Source organism: Arachis stenosperma, chromosome 9 (genome assembly GCF_014773155.1).
Source record: "Arachis stenosperma cultivar V10309 chromosome 9, arast.V10309.gnm1.PFL2, whole genome shotgun sequence".
NCBI lineage: Eukaryota > Viridiplantae > Streptophyta > Magnoliopsida > Fabales > Fabaceae > Arachis > Arachis stenosperma.
In genome coordinates, this window is record NC_080385.1 from 87,671,337 (window position 1) to 87,689,578 (window position 18,242).

At 36.0% G+C, this 18,242-nt stretch overlaps 1 non-coding gene across 1 annotated transcript; it reads left to right on the forward strand.

The window, feature by feature from the left end:
* Nucleotides 1-13,168: 13,168 nt before the first annotated feature.
* On the forward strand, nt 13,169-13,272 carry LOC130952642 (small nucleolar RNA R71). Its single transcript, XR_009074820.1, has one exon. It is a non-coding gene; the product is annotated as a small nucleolar RNA R71 (small nucleolar RNA).
* Nucleotides 13,273-18,242: the final 4,970 nt, after the last annotated feature.

Sequence of the window (18,242 nt, forward strand, 5' to 3'; positions counted from 1 at the left end):
TTTTATTTATGTTTAAACGTAGTTTGATTGGGAGTTGATTAACAGGAGAACCTTGAGTTGGAATACTCAAGAGTTCAATTGTAATTGGGTTTATTGTTGGATCACCCTCTAGTCATTGACACTAGTCCCTCCCAAGGGAGAGGATTAGGACTTGTGACTAGAAATAACTTTCAACTTGCTTGACTTTCCTCTACCTAGTAAGGGATAACTAAGCAGAGCAACCTTCACTTATTAATTAATCTTGATAAATTTCCAACAAGAATAGAACTTCCAATTAACCTCTCCTAATCAATGCTTTTTATTGTTATTATTTTATTTCTTTTGCCATTTCCTATTTTTGCTTTTTATCTTATACATTAAAACCCCAAAACATACCTTTTTCCATAACCAATAATAAATCATACCTCCCTGCAATTCCTTGAGAAGACGACCCGAGGTTTAAATACTTCGGTTATCAATTTCAAAGGGGTTTGTTAATTGTGACAACCAAAACGTTTGTAAGAAAGGACTTTTGTTGGTTTAGAAGCTATACTTGCAACGAAAATTTATTCTGAATTCTAGACCACGCAAAAGTTCTCTCTTCAAGGTGTCCAGAGCTCTTAAGCACACTCTTTTTGCTTTGGATCACGACTTTAATCACTCAGTCTCAAGCTTTTCACTTGGACCTTCATGCCACAAGCACATGGTTAGGGACAACTTAGATTTAGCCGCTTAGGCCTGGATTTTTTTCCTTGGGCACTCATATCCATTGATGCTCAAAGCCTTGGATCCTTTTTACCCTTGCCTTTTGGTTTTAAAGGCTATTGGCTTTTTCTGCTTGCTTTTTCTTTTTCTTTTATTAATTTTAATTTTTTTTTCGCCATTTTTTTCTCTCTTTTTTTTTCGCAAGCTTTTTATTCACTACTTTTTCTTGCTTCAAGAATCAATTTTTTTTTATTTTTCAGATCATCAATAACATTTCTCTTTTTCATCATTCTTTCAAGAGCCAACAATTTTAACATTCATAAACAACAAGATAAAAAATATGCACTGTTCAAGCATTCATTCAGAAAATAAAAAGTATTATCACCACATCAATATAATTAAACTAATTTCAAGGATGAATTCGAAATTCATGTACTTCTTGTTCTTTTGTATTAAAAACATATTTCAATTAAGAAAGGTGAAGGATTCATGGAATCATTCATAGCCTTAAGACATAGTTACTAAATACTAATGATCATGTAGTAAAGACACAAAACAAAGATAAACATGAAGCTCAAAAACCGAAAAATAGAGAAATAAGAACAAGAAAGTTAAGGAATGAGTCCACCTTAGTGATGGTGGCACCTTCTCCTTGAAGAACCAATGGTGCTCTTTGAGCTCCTCTATGTCTCATCCTTGCCTCTATTGCTTGATCCCTAGTGATTTTGGTGCTCCTATCCTTAGTTGCTGCTAATAGTTGTATGGAGGAAAATGTATCCCTTGAGGCATCTCAGGGATTTCTTGATGAGGGAATTCCTCCTGCTCTTGTTGAGGTCCATAAGTGGGCTCTCTTGATGTGCAGTCAAATGCTCTATTACTGAGCTATGGACCTTTGAGATGAATATCTCCCATTACTCAGAGGTGGAAGCTTTTGTCTTCCCTTTCCCTTTTCTAGAGGTTTCTCCGGCCTTAGGTGCCATAAGTTGTTATGGAAAAACAAAAAAGCTATGCTTTTACCACACCAAACTTAGAATATTGCTCGCCCTCGAGAAAAAGAAGAAAGAATAGAAGAAGAAGAAGAAGATATGGAGGAGAGGTAGAGGGGTGTGTATTTCGGCCAATAGGGGTTTGGGTGGGGAAGAGATGTTGAATTTGAAGGTAGGTGGGGATCCTGTGGGGTCCACAGATCCTGAGGTGATCCTGTGGGGTCCACAGATCCTGGGATGTCAAGAATTTCTCATCCCTACACCCTTTAGGCATGTAAAACGCTCTCTGCATGCAATCATGGCGTTTAACACTAGATTGATGCTTATTTCTGGCATTAAACGCCAGTTCTATGCTTGTTTTGGGCATTCAACGCCAGTCTACAGCATGTTTCTGGCGTTTAACGCCAGCTCTCCTCAGGGTGTAATCCTGGCATTTAAACGCCAGACTATTGCTTGTTTCTGGCGTTCAACGCCAGATTCATGCTCTGTTCTGGCGTTAAACGCCAGCTAGATGCTCCTTACTGACGTTTAAACGCCAGTGAGCTCTTCCTCCAGGGTGTGCTATTTCCTTTGCTATTTTTGATTCTATTTTTAATTTTAGTATTTGTTTTGTGACTCCATGGTGGACGAAATTGTGATTCATACTTAAATTGTTGTTCGAAATTGATTACCCCAGTAATGGCTCCAAAAGCTTGGTGCTCAATACCATGGTCTAAACATAACTTCACAACTTCGCTCAACTAACCAGCAAGTGTACTGGGTCGTCCAAGTAATAAACCTTACGTGAGTAAGGGTCGATCCCACAGAGATTGTTGGTATGAAGCAAGCTATGGTCATCTTGTAAATCCCAGTCAGGCGGATTCAACTATATTAAGAGATTATTGGATTTTTGAATAATAATAATAAATTAAACAGAAAATAAAGATAGAGTTACTCATGTAGTTCAATGGTGGGAATTTTAGATAGGTGTATGGAGGTGCTGTATTCCTTCTGAATCTCTACGTTCTTACTGCTTTTATCCAATTTTTATCACTCCTTTCTATGGCAAACTGTATGTAGGGCATCACCGTTGTCAATGGCTACATCCCATCCTCTCAGTGAAAATGGTCCAAATGCTCTGTCACAGCACGGCTAATCATCTGTTGGTTCTCGATCATGTTGGAATAGAATCCCTTGATTCTTTTGCGTTTGTCATCATGCCCAGCAATCGCGAGTTTGAAGCTCGTCACAGTCATTCAATCCCGGAATCCTACTCGGAATACCACAGACAAGGTTAGACTTTCTGGATTCCCATGAATGCCGCCATCAATTCTAGCTTATACCATGAAGATTCTGATTAAGGAATCCAAGAGATATGCGCCCGGTCTAAGGTAGAACGGAAGTGGCTGTCAGTCACACGTTCATAGGTGAGAATGATGATGAGTGTCACAAATCATGACATTCATCATGTTGAAGTGCAACGAATATCTTAGAACAAGAATAAATCGAATTGAATAGAAAATAGTAGTACTTGCATTGAAACTTGAGGTACAGCAGAGCTCCACACCCTTAATCTATGGTGTGTAAAAACTCCACCGTTGAAAATACATAAGTGATGAAGGTTTAGGCATGGCCGAGAGGCCAGCCCCCAAAACATGATCACAGGATCAGAAATACAATTCAGGATCCAGGATCGGTCAAAAGACAACTAGTACAATAGTAAAATGTCTTATTTATACAAAACTAGCTACTAGGGTTTACAGAAGTAAGTAATTTATGCATAAATCCACTTTCGAGGCCCACTTGCTGTGTGCTTGGGATGAGCTTGATCTATACATGAGCTGAGGCTTCTCTTGGAGTTGAACACCAAGTTGTAACGTGTTTTGGGCATTCAACTCTGGTTCGTGACGTGTTTCTGGCGTTTGACTCCAGAATGCAGCATGAAACTGGCGTTGAGCGCCAGTTTACGTCATCTAATCTCGAACAAAGTATGGAATATTATATATTGATGAAAAGATCTGGATGTCTACTTTCCAAAGCCATTAAGAGCGCGCCATTTAGAGTTCTGTAGCTCCAGAAAATTCATTTTGAGTGCAGGGAGGTTAGATTCCAACAGCATCAGCAGTCCTTTGTCAGCCTCCTATCAGAGTTTTGCTCAGGTCCCTCAATTTCAGCCAGAAAATACCTGAAATCACAGAAAAACACAAAAACTCATAGTAAAGTCCAGAAATGTGAATTTATCATAAAAACTAATGAAAACATCCCTAAAATTAACTAGATCATACTAAAAACTACCTAAAAACAATGCCAAAAAGCGTATAAATTATCTGCTCATCACAACACCAAACTTAAATTGTTGCTTGTCCCCAATCATCTGAAGATCAATTAGGATAAAAAGAAGAGAATATACTATAAATCTCAAAATATAAATGAATATTAATTCTAATTAGATGAGTGGGACTTGTAGCTTTTTGCTTCTGAACAGTTTTAGCATCTCACTTTTTCCTTTGAAGTTTAGAATGATTGGCTTCTATAGGAACTTAGAATTTCAGATAGTGTTATTGATTCTCCTAGTTAAGTTTGTTGATTCTTGAACACAGCTACTTTTATGAGTCTTGGTCGTGGCCCTAAGCATTTTATTTTCCAGTATTACCACCGGATACATAAATGCCACTGACACATGACTGGGTGAACCTTTTCAGATTGTGACTCAGCTTTGCTAGAGTCCCCAGTTAGAGGTGTCTAGAGTTCTTAAGCACACTCTTTTTGCTTTGGATCACGACTTTAACCACTCAGTCTCAAGCTTTTCACTTGGGCCTGCATGCCACAAGCACATGGTTAGGGACAGCTTGACTTAGCCGCTTAGGCCTGGATTTTATTTCGTTGGGCCCTCCTATCCATTGATGCTCAAAGCCTTGGATCCTTTTTACCATTGCCTTTTGGTTTTAAGGGCAATTGGCTTTTTCTACTTGCTTTTTCTTTTTCTTTCTGATTTTCTTTTTCACCATTTTTTTTTCACAAGCTTTTACTTTTTCACTGCTTTTTCTTGCTTCACGAATCAATTTTCATGATTTTTCAGATTATCAATAGCATTTCTCTTTGTTCATCATTCTTTCAAGAGCCAACAATTTTAACATTCATAAACAACAAGATCAAAATTATGCAATGTTCAAGCATTCATTCAGAAAACAAAAAGTATTGTCACCACATCAATATAATTAAACTAAATTCAAGGATAATTTTGAAATTCATGTACTTCTTGTTCTTTTGAATTAAAAACATTTTTCATTTAAGAAAGGTGAAGGATTTATGGAATTATTTATAGCCTTAAGACATAGTTACTCAATACTAATGATCATGAGGTAGAGACACAAAACATAAACATACATATAGCATAAAAATCGAAAAACAGAGATAAGAACAAGGAAGTTAAGGAATGAGTCCACCTTAGTGAGAGTGGCGCCTTTTTGAAGGACTAATGGTGCTTTTTGAGCTCCTTTATGTCTCTTCCATGCCTCTATTGCTTGATCCCTAGTGATTTTGGTGCTCTTATCCTTGGTTGCTCTCAATAGTTGTGTGGAGGAAAATGTATCCCCTGAGGTATCTCAGGGATTTCTTGATGAGGGAATTCCTCATGCTCTCTTGATGTGCAGTCAAATGCTCTTCTACTGAGCTTTGGACCCATTAGATGAATCTCTCCATCTCCCATGACTCAGAGGTGGAAAAATTTTTTGTCTTCTCTTTTCTCTCTTTTTTTTTGAGGTTTCTCTGGCCTTAGGTGCCATCAATGGTTATGGAAAAACAAAAAAGCTATGCTTTTACCACACCAAACTTAGAATGTTGCTCGCCCTCGAGCAAAAGAAAAAAGAATAGAAGAAGAAGAAGAAGATATGGAGGAGAGGGAGAGAGGTGTGTATTCTGCTATGTAGGGTGGGTTTAAGTGGAAAAGAGATGATGGATGTGAGTGGTGAAGAGGTAATGGGGAAGAGGGATTGAGGTGATTGGTAAAGAAGAGAGAAAGTGAGTTGAGGTAAGTGGGGATCCTGTGGGGTCCACAGATCCTGTGGTGTCATGGATTTACATCCCTACACCAATGAGGCATGTAAAACGCCCTCTGCATGCAATCTTGGCGTTTAACGCCAGATTGGTGCTTTTTTCTGGTGTTAAACGCCAGCTCTAAGCTTGTTCTGGGCGTTCAACGCCCATCTGCAGCATGTTTCTGGCATTGAACGCCAGCTTTCCTCAGTGTGCAATCCTGGCATTTAAACGCCAGATTGCTACATGTTTCTGGCGTTCAGCACCAGATCCATGCTCTGTTCTTGCGTTGAACGCCAGCCAGATGCTCTTTACTGGCATTTAAACACCAGTAAGTCCTTCCTCCAGGGTGTGATTTTTCTTCTGCTGTTTTTAATTTTGTTTTTAACTTTTTTTTCGTGACTCCACATGATCATGAACCTAATAAAACATAAAAGAATAATAAAAAGAAAAATAAAATTAGATAAATAAAAATTGGGTTGCCTCCCAATAAGCGCTTCTTTAATGTCAATAGCTTGACAGTGGGCTCTCATGGAGCCTTACAGGTGATCAGGTCAATGTTGTAGACTTCCAACACCAAACTTAGAGTTTGAATGTGGGGTCTTCTCAACACCAAACTTAGAGTTTGGTTGTGGCCTCCCAACACCAAACTTAGGGTTTGACTGTGGGTGCTCTGTTTGACTCTGTACTGAGAGAAGCTTTTCATGCTTCCTCTCCATTGTTAAAGAAGAAGATCCTTGAGCTTTAAACACAAGGTAGTCCCCATTCAATTGAAGGACTAATTCTCCTCTGTTAACATCTATCACAGCTCCTGCTGTGGCTAGGAAAGGTCTTCCAAGGATGATGCATTCATCTTCCTCCTTCCTAGTGTCTAAGATTCTGAAATCAGCAGGGATGTAAAGGTCTTCAACCTTTACCAACACGTCCTCTACCAATCCATAAGCTTGTCTTACTGACTTGTCTGCCATTTGTAATGAGAATAAGGCAGGCTGTACCTCAATGATTCCCAGCTTTTCCATTGCAGAGAGTGGCATAAGATTTATGCTTGACCCCAGGTCACATAGAGCCTTTTCAAAGGTCATGGTGCCTATGGTATAGGGTATTAAGAATTTTCCATGATCTTGTCTCTTTTGAGGTAAAGTTTGTTGAACCCATGTATCAAGTTCACTAATGAGCAAGGGAGGTTCACCTTCCCAAGTCTCATTACCAAATAACTTGGCATTCAGCTTCATGATGGCTCCTAGATGTTGAGCAACTTGCTCTCCAGTTACATCTTCATCCTCTTCAGAGGAAGAATAATCTTCAGAGCTCATGAATGGCAGAAGGAGATTTAATGGAATCTCTATGGTCTCTATATGAGTCTCAGATTCCTTTGGATCCTCAATAGGGAACTCCTTCCTGCTTGAGAGACGTCCCATGAGATCTTCCTCATTGGGATTCGCGTCCTCTCCCTCCTCCTTGCATTCGGCCATATTGATTATATCAATGGCCTTGCACTCTCTTTTTGGATTCTCTTCAGTATTGCTTGGGCGAGTACTAGGGGGAGTTTCAGTGATTTTCTTACTCAGCTGGCCCACTTGTGCCTCCAGATTTCTGATGGAGGACCTTGTTTCATTCATGAAACTTAAAGTGGCCAAAGACAGATCAGAGACTAAATTTGCTAAGTTAGAGGTATTCTGTTCATAATTCTCTGTCTGTTGCTGGGAAGATAATGGATGAGGCTTGATATTGCTGAGCCTATTTCTTCCACCATTATTAAAGCCTTGTTGAGGCTTTTATTGATCCTTCCATGAGAAATTTGGATGATTTCTCCATGATGAATTATAGGTGTTTCCATAAGGTTCACCCATGTAATTTACCTCTGCCATTGCAGGGTTTTCAGGATCATAAGCTTCTTCTTCAGAAGATGCCTCTTTAGTACTGTTGGATGTATTTTGCCATCCATTCAGACTTTGAGAGATCATGTTGACTTGATGAGTCAACATTTTATTCTGAGCTAATATGGCATTCAGAGCATCAATTTCAAGAACTCTCTTCCTTTAAGGCGTCCCGTTATTCACGAAATTCCTCTCAGAAGTGTACATGAACTGGTTATTTGCAACCATGTCAATACGTTCTTGAGCTTCTGCAGGCGTTTTCTTTAGGTGAATGGATCCATTTGCAGAATGGTCCAATGACATCTTAGAGAACTCAGATAGACCATAATAGAATATATCTATCATGGTCCATTCTGAAAACATGTCAGAAGAATATCTTTTGGTCATCTGTTTGTATCTTTCCCGAGCTTCATAGAGGGATTCACCATCTTTTTGTTTGAAGGTCTGAACATCCACTCTAAGCTTGCTCAGCTTTTGAGGAGGAAAGAACTTAGCCAAGAAGGCCGTGACCAGCTTATCCCAGGAGTCCAGGCTATCTTTAGGTTGAGAGTCCAACCATGCTCTAGCTCTGTCTCTTACAGCAAAAGGGAAAAGCATGAGCCTGTAGACTTCAGGATCTACTCCATTAGTCTTAACAGTCTCATAGATCTGTAAGAACTTAGTTAAGAACTGGTAGGGATCTTCTAATGGAAGTCCATGAAACTTACAGTTCTGTTGCATTAGAGCAACTAATTGAGGTTTCAGCTCAAAATTATTTGCTCCAATGGCAGAAATTGAGATGCTTCTTCCATCAAACTTGGAAGTAGGTGTAGTATAATCACCAAGCATCCTTCTTGCATTATTGTTGTTAGGTTCGGCTGCCATCTCCTTTTCTTGTTCAAAAATTTCAGCAAGGTTGTCTCTGTATTGTTGTAATTTAGCTTCTCTTAGTTTCCTCTTCAGAGTCCTTTCAGGTTATGGATCAGCTTCAACAAGAATACCTTTTTCCTTGTTCCTGCTCATATGAAAGAGAAGAGAACAGAAAAAGAAGAAGAATCATCTATGACACAGTAAAAGAGGTTCCTTATTATTAGTAGAAAAAGAAGGGAATAAAGAAAGGAGAATCCAAACACAAGGGTAAGGATAGGGGCAGTGATTTGAGATGAAGAGAAGTGAAGAGAGGTGTTAGTAAATGAATAAATAAATAGAAGAAGAGATGAGAGAGGGAGAAATTTTCGAAATTAATATATTGAAAAGGAGTTAAATGATTTCGAAGATAAAGATAAGAATAAATTAAAATTAAAATTTAAAACAATTAATTAATTAAAAAAAAGAATTTTGAAAAAGAGGGAGGTATTTTCGAAAATTAGAGAGAGAAAAGTTGTTAGGTGGTTTTGAAAAAGAAAAGAAACAAACAAAAAGTCAAATAGTTAGTTGAAAAAGATTTGAAAATCAAATTTGAAAAGATAAGAAGATAAGAAGTTAGAAAGATATTTTAAAATCAATTTTTGAAAAAGATAAAATTTTAAAAAAGATATGATATAAAAGATAAGATAAGATAGATTTAATTTTTAAAATTAAAATTAATTACTTGACTAACAAGAAACTAAAAGATATGATTCTAGAATTTAAAGATTGAACCTTTCTTAACAAGAAAGTAACAAACTTCAAATTTTTTAATCAATCACATTAATTGTTAGCATAATTTTCGAAAATAAAGATAAAATTAAGAAAAAGATTTTTGAAAAATATTTTTAAATTTTCGAAAATCATAAGATAAAAATGAAAAAGATTTGATTTTTGAAAAATTTTTGAAAAGATAGGATTTTTAAAATTGAAAATTTGACTTGACTTGTAAGAAACAACTAATTTTAAAAATTTTTGACTAAGTCAACTCAAATTTTCGAAAACTATGAGAAAATTAAGGAAAAGATATTTTTTTATTTTTGAATTTTTAATTATGAGAGAGAAAAACATAAAAATGACTCACAACATGAAAATTATGAATAAAAACATATGATACATGCAAGAACACTATGAATGTCAAGATGAACACCAAGAACACTTTGAAGATCATGATGAACATCAAGAGCATATTTTTGAAAAAAAATTTTATGCAAAGAAAACATGCAAGACACCAAACTTAGAAATCTTTAATGTTTAGACTCTATGAATGCAAGAATGCTCATGAAAAATAATAAAAGACACAAAACAAGAAAACATCAAGATCAAACAAGAAGACTTACCAAGAACAACTTGAAGATCATGAAGAACACCATGAATGCATGAATTTTCGAAAAATGCAAGAAATATATTTTTTTTAAAACATGAAATTAATACCAAACTTAAAAATTGACTCAAGACTCAAACAAGAAACACAAAATTTTTTTTTTGGTTTTTATGATTTTATGATTTTTTTGTATTTTTATTTTTTTTTTCGAAAATTATATTTTTGAAAAACGAAAATAAAGAAAAAATTTTTGAAAGAATTTTGAAAACCTTTTTTTTTAAAAGAAAATAAAAAGAAAATTACCTAATCTGAGCAATAACATGAACCGTTAGTTGTCCATACACGAACAATCCCCGGCAACGGCGCCAAAAACTTGGTGGACGAAATTGTGATTCATACTTAAATTGTTGTTCAAAATTGATTGCCCCAGTAATGGCACCAAAAGCTTGGTACTCAATACCATGGTCTAAACATAACTTCGCTCAACTAACCAGCAAGTGTACTGGGTCGTCCAAGTAATAAACCTTACATGAGTATGTGTCGATCCCAAAGAGATTGTTGGTATGAAGCAAGCTATGGTCATCTTGTAAATCCCAGTCAGGCGGATTCAACTATATTAAGAGATTATTGGATTTTCAAATAATAATAATAAATTAAACAGAAAATAAAGATAGAGTTACTCATGTAGTTCAATGGTGGGAATTTTAGATAGGTGTATGGAGGTGCTGTGTTCCTTCTGAATCTTTGCATTCTTACTGCTTTTATCCAATTTTTATCACTCCTTTCTATGGCAAACTGTATGTAGGGCATCACCGTTGTCAATGGCTACATCCCATCCTCTCAGTGAAAATGGTCTAAATACTCTGTCACAGCACGGCTAATCATCTGTCGGTTCTCGATCATGTTGGAATAGAATCCCTTGATTCTTTTGCATTTGTCATCACGCCCAGCAATCGCGAGTTTGAAGCTCGTCACAGTCATTCAATCCTGGAATCCTACTCGGAATACCACAGACAAGGTTAGACTTTCCGGATTCCCATGAATGCCGCCATCAATTCTAGCTTATACCACGAAGATTCTGATTAAGGAATCCAAGAGATATGCGCCCGGTCTAAGGTAGAACGGAAGTGGTTGTCAGTCACACGTTCATAGGTGAGAATGATGATGAGTGTCACAGATCATCACATTCATCATGTTGAAGTGCAACGAATATCTTAGAATAAGAATAAATCGAATTGAATAGAAAATAGTAGTACTTGCATTGAAACTTGAGGTACAGCAGAGCTCCACACCCTTAATCTATGGTGTGTAGAAACTCCACCGTTGAAAATACATAAGTGATGAAAGTTCAAGCATGGCCGAGAGGCCAGCCCCCAAAATGTGATCACAGGATCAGAAATACAATTCAGGATCCAGGATTGGTCAAAAGACAACTAGTACAATAGTAAATGTCTTATTTATACTAAACTAGCTACTAGGGTTTACAAAAGTAAGTAATTGATGCATAAATCCACTTCCGGGGCCCACTTGGTGTGTGCTTGGGCTGAGCTTAATCTATACACGATCTGAGGCTTCTCTTGGAGTTGAATGCCAAGTTGTAACGTGTTTTGGGCGTTCAACTCTGGTTCGTGACGTGTTTCTGGCGTTTGACTCCAGAATGCAGCATGGAACTGGCGTTGAGCGCCCGTTTACATCGTCTAATCTCGAACAAAGTATGGACTATTATATATTGATGGAAAGCTCTGGATGTCTACTTTCCAACGCCGTTGAAAGCACGCCATTTGGAGTTCTGTAGCTCCAGAAAATCCATTTTGAGTTCAGGGAGGTCAGATTCCAACAGCATCAGCAGTCCTTTGTCAGCCTCCTATCAGAGTTTTGTTTAGGTCCCTGAATTTCAGCCAGAAAATACCTGAAATCACAGAAAAACACACAAACTCATAGTAAAGTCCAGAAATGTGAATTTAGCATAAAAACTAATGAAAACATCCCTAAAAGTAACTAGATCGTACTAAAACTACCTAAAAACAATGCCAAAAAGCGTATAAATTATCCGCTCATCACTCCACATGATCATGAACCTAATAAAACATAGAAGAACAATAAAAATAAAGATAAATAAAAATTGGGTTGCCTCCCAATAAGCGCTTCTTTAATGTCACTAGCTTGACAGTGAGCTCTCATGGAGCTTCACAGATGTTCAGAGCATTGTTGGGACCTCCCAACACCAAACTTAGAGTTTGAAATGTGGCGGTTCAACACCAAACTTAGAGTTTGGTTGTGGCCTCCCAACACCAAACTTAGAGTTTGACTATGGGGGCTCTGTTTGACTCTGCATTGAGAGAAGCTGTTCATGCATCCTCTTATTACCAAATAACTTGGCATTTAGCTTCATGATGGCTCTTAGATATTGAGCAACTTGCTCTTCAGTTACATCTTCATCCTCTTCAGAGGAAGAATAGTTCTCAGAGCTCATGAATGGTAAAAGGAGGTTCAATGGAATCTCTATGGTCTCTAAGTGAGCCTCAGATTCCTTAGGTTCCTCAGTTTGGAACTCCTTTTTGTTCAGAGGACGTCCCAGGAGGTCTTCCTCACTGGGATTCACGTCCTTCCCCTCCCTTGTGCATTCGGCCATATTGATTATATCAATGGCCTTGCACTCTCTTTTTGGATTCTCTTCTGTATTGCTTGGGAGAATACTAGGAGGAGTTTTAGTGATTTTCTTACTCAGTTGTCCCACTTGTGCCTCCAAACTTCTAATGGAGGACCTTGTTTCACTCATGAAACTTAAAGTGGCCTTAGACAAATCAGAGACTATGTTTGCTAATCTAGAGGGGCTCTGCTCAGAATTCTCTGTCTGTTGCTGAGAAGATGATGGAAAAGGTTTGCTATTGCTGAACCTGTTTCTTCCACCATTATTAAAGCCTTGTTGAGGCTTTTGTTGATCCTTCCATGAGAAATTTGGATGATTTCTCCATGAGGGGTTATAGGTGTTGCCAAAGGCTTCACCCATGTAATTTACCTCTGCCATTGCAGGGTTCTCAGGATCATAAGCTTCTTCTTCAGAAGATGCTTCTTTAGTACTGTTGGATGTATTTTGCCATCCATTCAGACTTTGAGAAATCATGTTGACTTGCTGAGTCAACATTTTGTTTTGAGCTAGTATAGCATTCAGAGCATCAATTTCAAGAACTCCCTTCCTCTGAGGCGTCCTATTACTCACAGGATTCCTCTCAGAAGTGTACATGAATTGGATATTTGTAACCATTTCAATAAGTTCCTGAGCTTCTGCAGGCGTTTTCTTTAGGTGAATGGATCCACCTGCAGAATGGTCCAGTGACATCTTAGAGAACTCAGATAGACCATAATAGAATATATCTAACATGGTCCACTCTGAAAACATGTCAGAAGGACACTTTTTGGTCATCTGCTTGTATCTTTCCCAAGCTTCATAGAGGGATTCACCATCTTTTTGTTCGAAGGTCTGAACATCCACTCTAAGCTTGCTCAGCTTTTAAAAAGGAAAGAACTTAGCCAAGAAGGCCGTGACCAGCTTATCCCAAGAGTCCAGGCTATCTTTAGGTTATGAATCCAACCATGTTCTAGCTCTGTCTCTTACAACAAAAGGGAAAAGCATGGGCCTGTAGACTTCAGGATATACTCCATTAGTCTTAACAGTCTCACATATCTGCAAAAACTCAGTTAAAAACTGGTAGGGATCTTCTGATGGAAGTCTATGAAACTTGCAGTTCTGTTGCATTAGAGCAACTAGTTGAGGCTTCAGCTCAAAATTGTTTGCTCCAATGGCAGGGATTGAGATGCTTCTTCCATCAAATTTGGAAGTAGGTGTAGTATAATCACCAAGCATCCTCCTTGCATTATTGTTGTTGGGTTCGGCTGCCATATCCTTTTCATATTCGAAAATTTCAGTAAGATTGTCTCTGGCTTGTTGTAATTTAGCTTCTCTTAGTTTCCTCTTCAGAGTCCTTTCAGGTTCAGGATCAGCTTTAACAAGAATGCCTTTTTCCTTGTTCTTGCTCATATGAAAGAGAAGATAACAGAAAAAGAAGAGGAATCCTCTATGTCACAGTATAGAGATTCTTTTATGTTAGTAGAAGAAGAAAGGAATAGAAGAAGGAAAAGGTAAGAATCCAAACACAAAGGGAAGGATAGGTTCAAATTTTTGAGTAGAGGAGAGGGAGAAAATTTCGAAAATAAATTTTGAAAAGGGGTTAGTGATTTTCGAAAATTAAGAGAAGAAATAAAATTAAAATTAAAATTTGAAACAATTAATTAATTAAAAAGAATTTTGAAAAGGGTGAGATATTTTCGAAAATTAGAGAGAGAAAAGTAGTTAGGTGGTTTTTAAAAAGATAAGAAACAAAAAAAAGTCAATTAGTTAGTTGAAAGAGATTCGAAAAACAATCTTGAAAAGATAAGAAGTTATAAAAGATTTTGAAATTGATTTTGAAAAAGATATGATTTGAAAGAGATATTTTGAAAAGATATGATTGAAAAGATATTTTGAAAAAGATTTGAAAAAGAAATTTAGAAAGATTTGATTTTTAAAATTAAAATTGATTACTTGACTAACAAGAAACTAAAAGATATGATTCTAGAATTTAAAGATTGAACCTTTCTTAACAAGAAAGTAACAAATTTCAAATTTTTGAATCAATCACATTAATTGTTAGTAAAGTTTTCAAAATTTTGAAATAAAGATAAGAAAAAGATTTTGAAAATAAATTTTAAAAATTTTTGAAAAAATAAAAAAATGAAAAAGATTTGATTTTTGAAAAAGATTTTGTAAAGATAGGATTTTTAAAATTGAAAATTTGATTTGACTTATAAGAAATAGCTAAGTTTTAAAAATTTTTGACTAAGTCAACTCAAATTTTCAAAAATTATGAGCAAAATAACGAAAAGATATTTTTTTTATTTTTGAATTTTTAATGATGAGAGAGAAAAACACAAAAATGACTCAAAACATGAAAATGCAAGATCAAAACACATAATGCATGCAAGAACACCTTGAATGTCAAGATGAACACCAAGAGCACATTGAAGATCATGATGAATATCAAGAACTTATTTTTGAAAAATTTCCAAGAAAAGAGAACATGCAAGACACCAAACTTAGAGACTTTTCATGCTTAGACACCATGAATGCAAGAATGCATAAGAAAAACAAGAAAAGACACTAAACAAGAAAATATGAAGATCAAACAAGAAGACTTACCAAGAACAACTTGAAGAGCATGAAGAACACATGCATGAATTTTCGAAAAATGCATAAATTTTAAAAACATGCAATTGATACCAAACTTAAAAATTGACACTAGACTCAAACAAGAAATACAAAATATTTTTGGTTTTTTTATTTTATTAATTTTTTTGGTTTTTATTTTTTTTTCGAAAATTGTTTTGGAAAACGAAAAAGAAAAGAAAAATTTTTGAAAGATTTTTGAAAACTTTTTGAAAAGAAAATAAAAAGAAAATTACCCAATCTAAGCAGTGATGAGCGGATAATTTATACGCTTTTTTGCATTGTTTTTAGGTAGTTTTTAGTAAGTTCAAGCTACTTTTAGGGATGTTTTCATTAGTTTTTATGTTAAATTCACATTTCTGGACTTTACTATGAGTTTGTGTGTTTTTTTGGGATTTCAGGTAATTTCTGGCTGAAATTGAGGGACTTGAGCAAAACTCTGAAAAAGGCTGACAAAACGACTGCTAATGCTGTTGGAATCTGACCTCCCTGCACTAAAAATGGATTTTTTGGAGCTACAGAACTCCAATTGGCGCGCTCTCAACGGCGTTGGAAAGTAGACATCCAGGGCTTTCCAGCAATATATAATAGTTCATACTTTATTCGGAAATTGACGACGTAACTTGGCGTTGAACGCCAAGTACATGCTGCTGTCTGGAGTTAAACGCCAGAAAAACGTCATGATCCGGAGTTGAACGCCCAAAACACGTCATAACTTGGAGTTCAACTCCAAGAGAAGCCTCAGCTCGTGGATAGATCAAGCTCAGCCCAAGCATACACCAAGTGGGCCCCGGAAGTGGATTTATGCATCAATTACTTACTCATGTAAACCCTAGTAGCTAGTCTAGTATAAATAGGATAGTTTACTATTGTATTAGACATCTTTGGTCTCAGTTTTGTTTTATTCCTCATCTTAAGAGGCTATTGATCACATTCAGGGGGCTGGCCATTTGGCCATGCCTGAACCTTTTACTTATATATTTTCAACGGTGGAGTTTCTGCACACCATAGATTAAGGGTGTGGAGCTCTGCTGTACCTCAAGTTTCAATACAATTACTATTACTTTCTATTCAATTCTCTTTTATTCTTATTCCAAGATATACGCTACACTTAACTTTGATGAATGTGATGATCCGTGACACTCATCATCAGTCTCACATCAGAACGCGCGTGATTGACAACCACTTCCGTTCTACTCTAGGCCGGGCGCATATCTCTTAGATTCTCCAACAAAATCTTCATGGTATAAGCTAGATAGATGGCAGCATTCATGGGGATCCAGAAAGTCTAACCTTGTCTGTGGTATTCCGAGTAGGATCCCGGAAATCCGGAAAGTCTAACCTTGTTTGTGGTATTCCGAGTAGGATTCCGGTATTGAATGACTGTGACGAGCTTCAAACTCCTGAAGGCTGGGCGTTAGTGACAAACGCAAAAGAATCAATGGATTCTACTCCAACCTGATTGAGAACCGACAGATGATTAGTCGTGCTGTGACAGAGCATTTGGACCATTTTCACTAAGAGGATGGGATGTAGCTATCAACAAGGGTGATGCCTCCAGACGATTAGCCGTGCAGTGACAGCGCATAGGACCATTTTCCCGAGAGGATTAAAAGTAGCCATTGATAATGGTGATGCCCTACATACAACTTGCCATGGAAAGGAGTAAGAAGGATTGGAAGAGTGAGTAGTGAAGTAGAGTTTCAAGAGGAGCACAGCATCTCCATACGCCTATCTGAAATTCCCACTCTTGATTTACATAAGTATTTCTATCCCTTTTTATTTTCCATTTATTATTAATTTTCGAAATCCATAAACCAATTTAATCTGCCTAACTGAGATTTACAAGGTGACCATAGCTTGCTTCATACCAACAATCTCTGTGGGATCGACCCTTACTCGCGTAAGGTTTATTACTTGGACGACCCAGTACACTTGCTGGTTAGTTGAACGGAGTTGTGAATTCAAATAGAGCCAATTATTAAATTTCATACAAGTACAAAGAGCATGGATCACAATTTCGTCCACCAAGTTTTTGGCGCCGTTGCCGGGGATTGTTCGAGTATGGACAACTGACGGTTCATCTTGTTGCTCAAATTAGGTAATTTTCTTTTCAAAAATCTTTTTCAAAATTTTTCTTTTCTTTTTCATTTTTTCCAAAAATATTTTCGAAAAAAATCAATAAAAATCCAAAAAAAAATTAGAAAATCATAAAAATCAAAAATATTTTGTGTTTCTTGTTTGATTCTTGAGTCAATTTTTAAGTTTGGTGTCTATTTCATGCTTTAAAAATTTTTTGCATTTTTCGAAAATCCCATGCATTCATAGTGTTCTTCATGATCTTCAAGTTGTTCTTGGTAAATCCTCTTGTTTGATCTTGATGATTTCTTGTTTTGTGTTGTTTGTTGTTTTTCATATGCATTTTTCGTTTGTTAGAGTCCATGCATTAAAGATTTCTAAGTTTGGTGTCTTGCATGTTTTCTATGCATAAAAAATTTTCAAAAATATGTTCTTGATGTTCATCATGATCTTCAAAGTGTTCTTGGTGTTCATCTTGACATTCATAGCATTCTTGCATGCATTCATTGTTTTGATCTAAAAATTTCATGCATTGAGTATTTTTGTTGTTTTTCTCTCTCATAATTAAAAATTCAAAAAAAAAATCTTTTCCTTATTTCCCTCCAAATTTTTGAAATTTTGGGTTGACTTGGTCAAAAATTTTTAATTAGTTGTTTCTTACAAGTCAAGTCAAAATTTCAATTTTAAAAATCTTATCTTTTCAAAATCTTTTTCAAAAATTATATCTTTTTCAATTTTTTTCTATTTTTCGAAAAAATTCAAAAATCTTTTTCAAATTGTTTTCAAAATCTTTTTCTTATCTCTATATCAAATTTCCGAAAATATGCTAACAATTAATGTGATTGATTCAAAATTTTGAAGTTTGTTACTTTCTTGTTAAGAAAGGTTCAATCTTTAAAGTTCTAGAATCTTATCTTGTAGTTTCTTGTTAGTGAAGTAAATAATTTCAAAATTTTTGAATTAAATCTTTTTATGTTTTATTTTATCTTTTTCAAAAACTTTATCTTTTTCAAAATTTGATTTCAAAATATCTTATCTAACTTCTTATCTTCTTATCTTTTTCAAATTTGATTTTAATATATTTTTCAATCAACTAACTAACTTTTTGTTTGTTTCTTATCTTTTTCAAA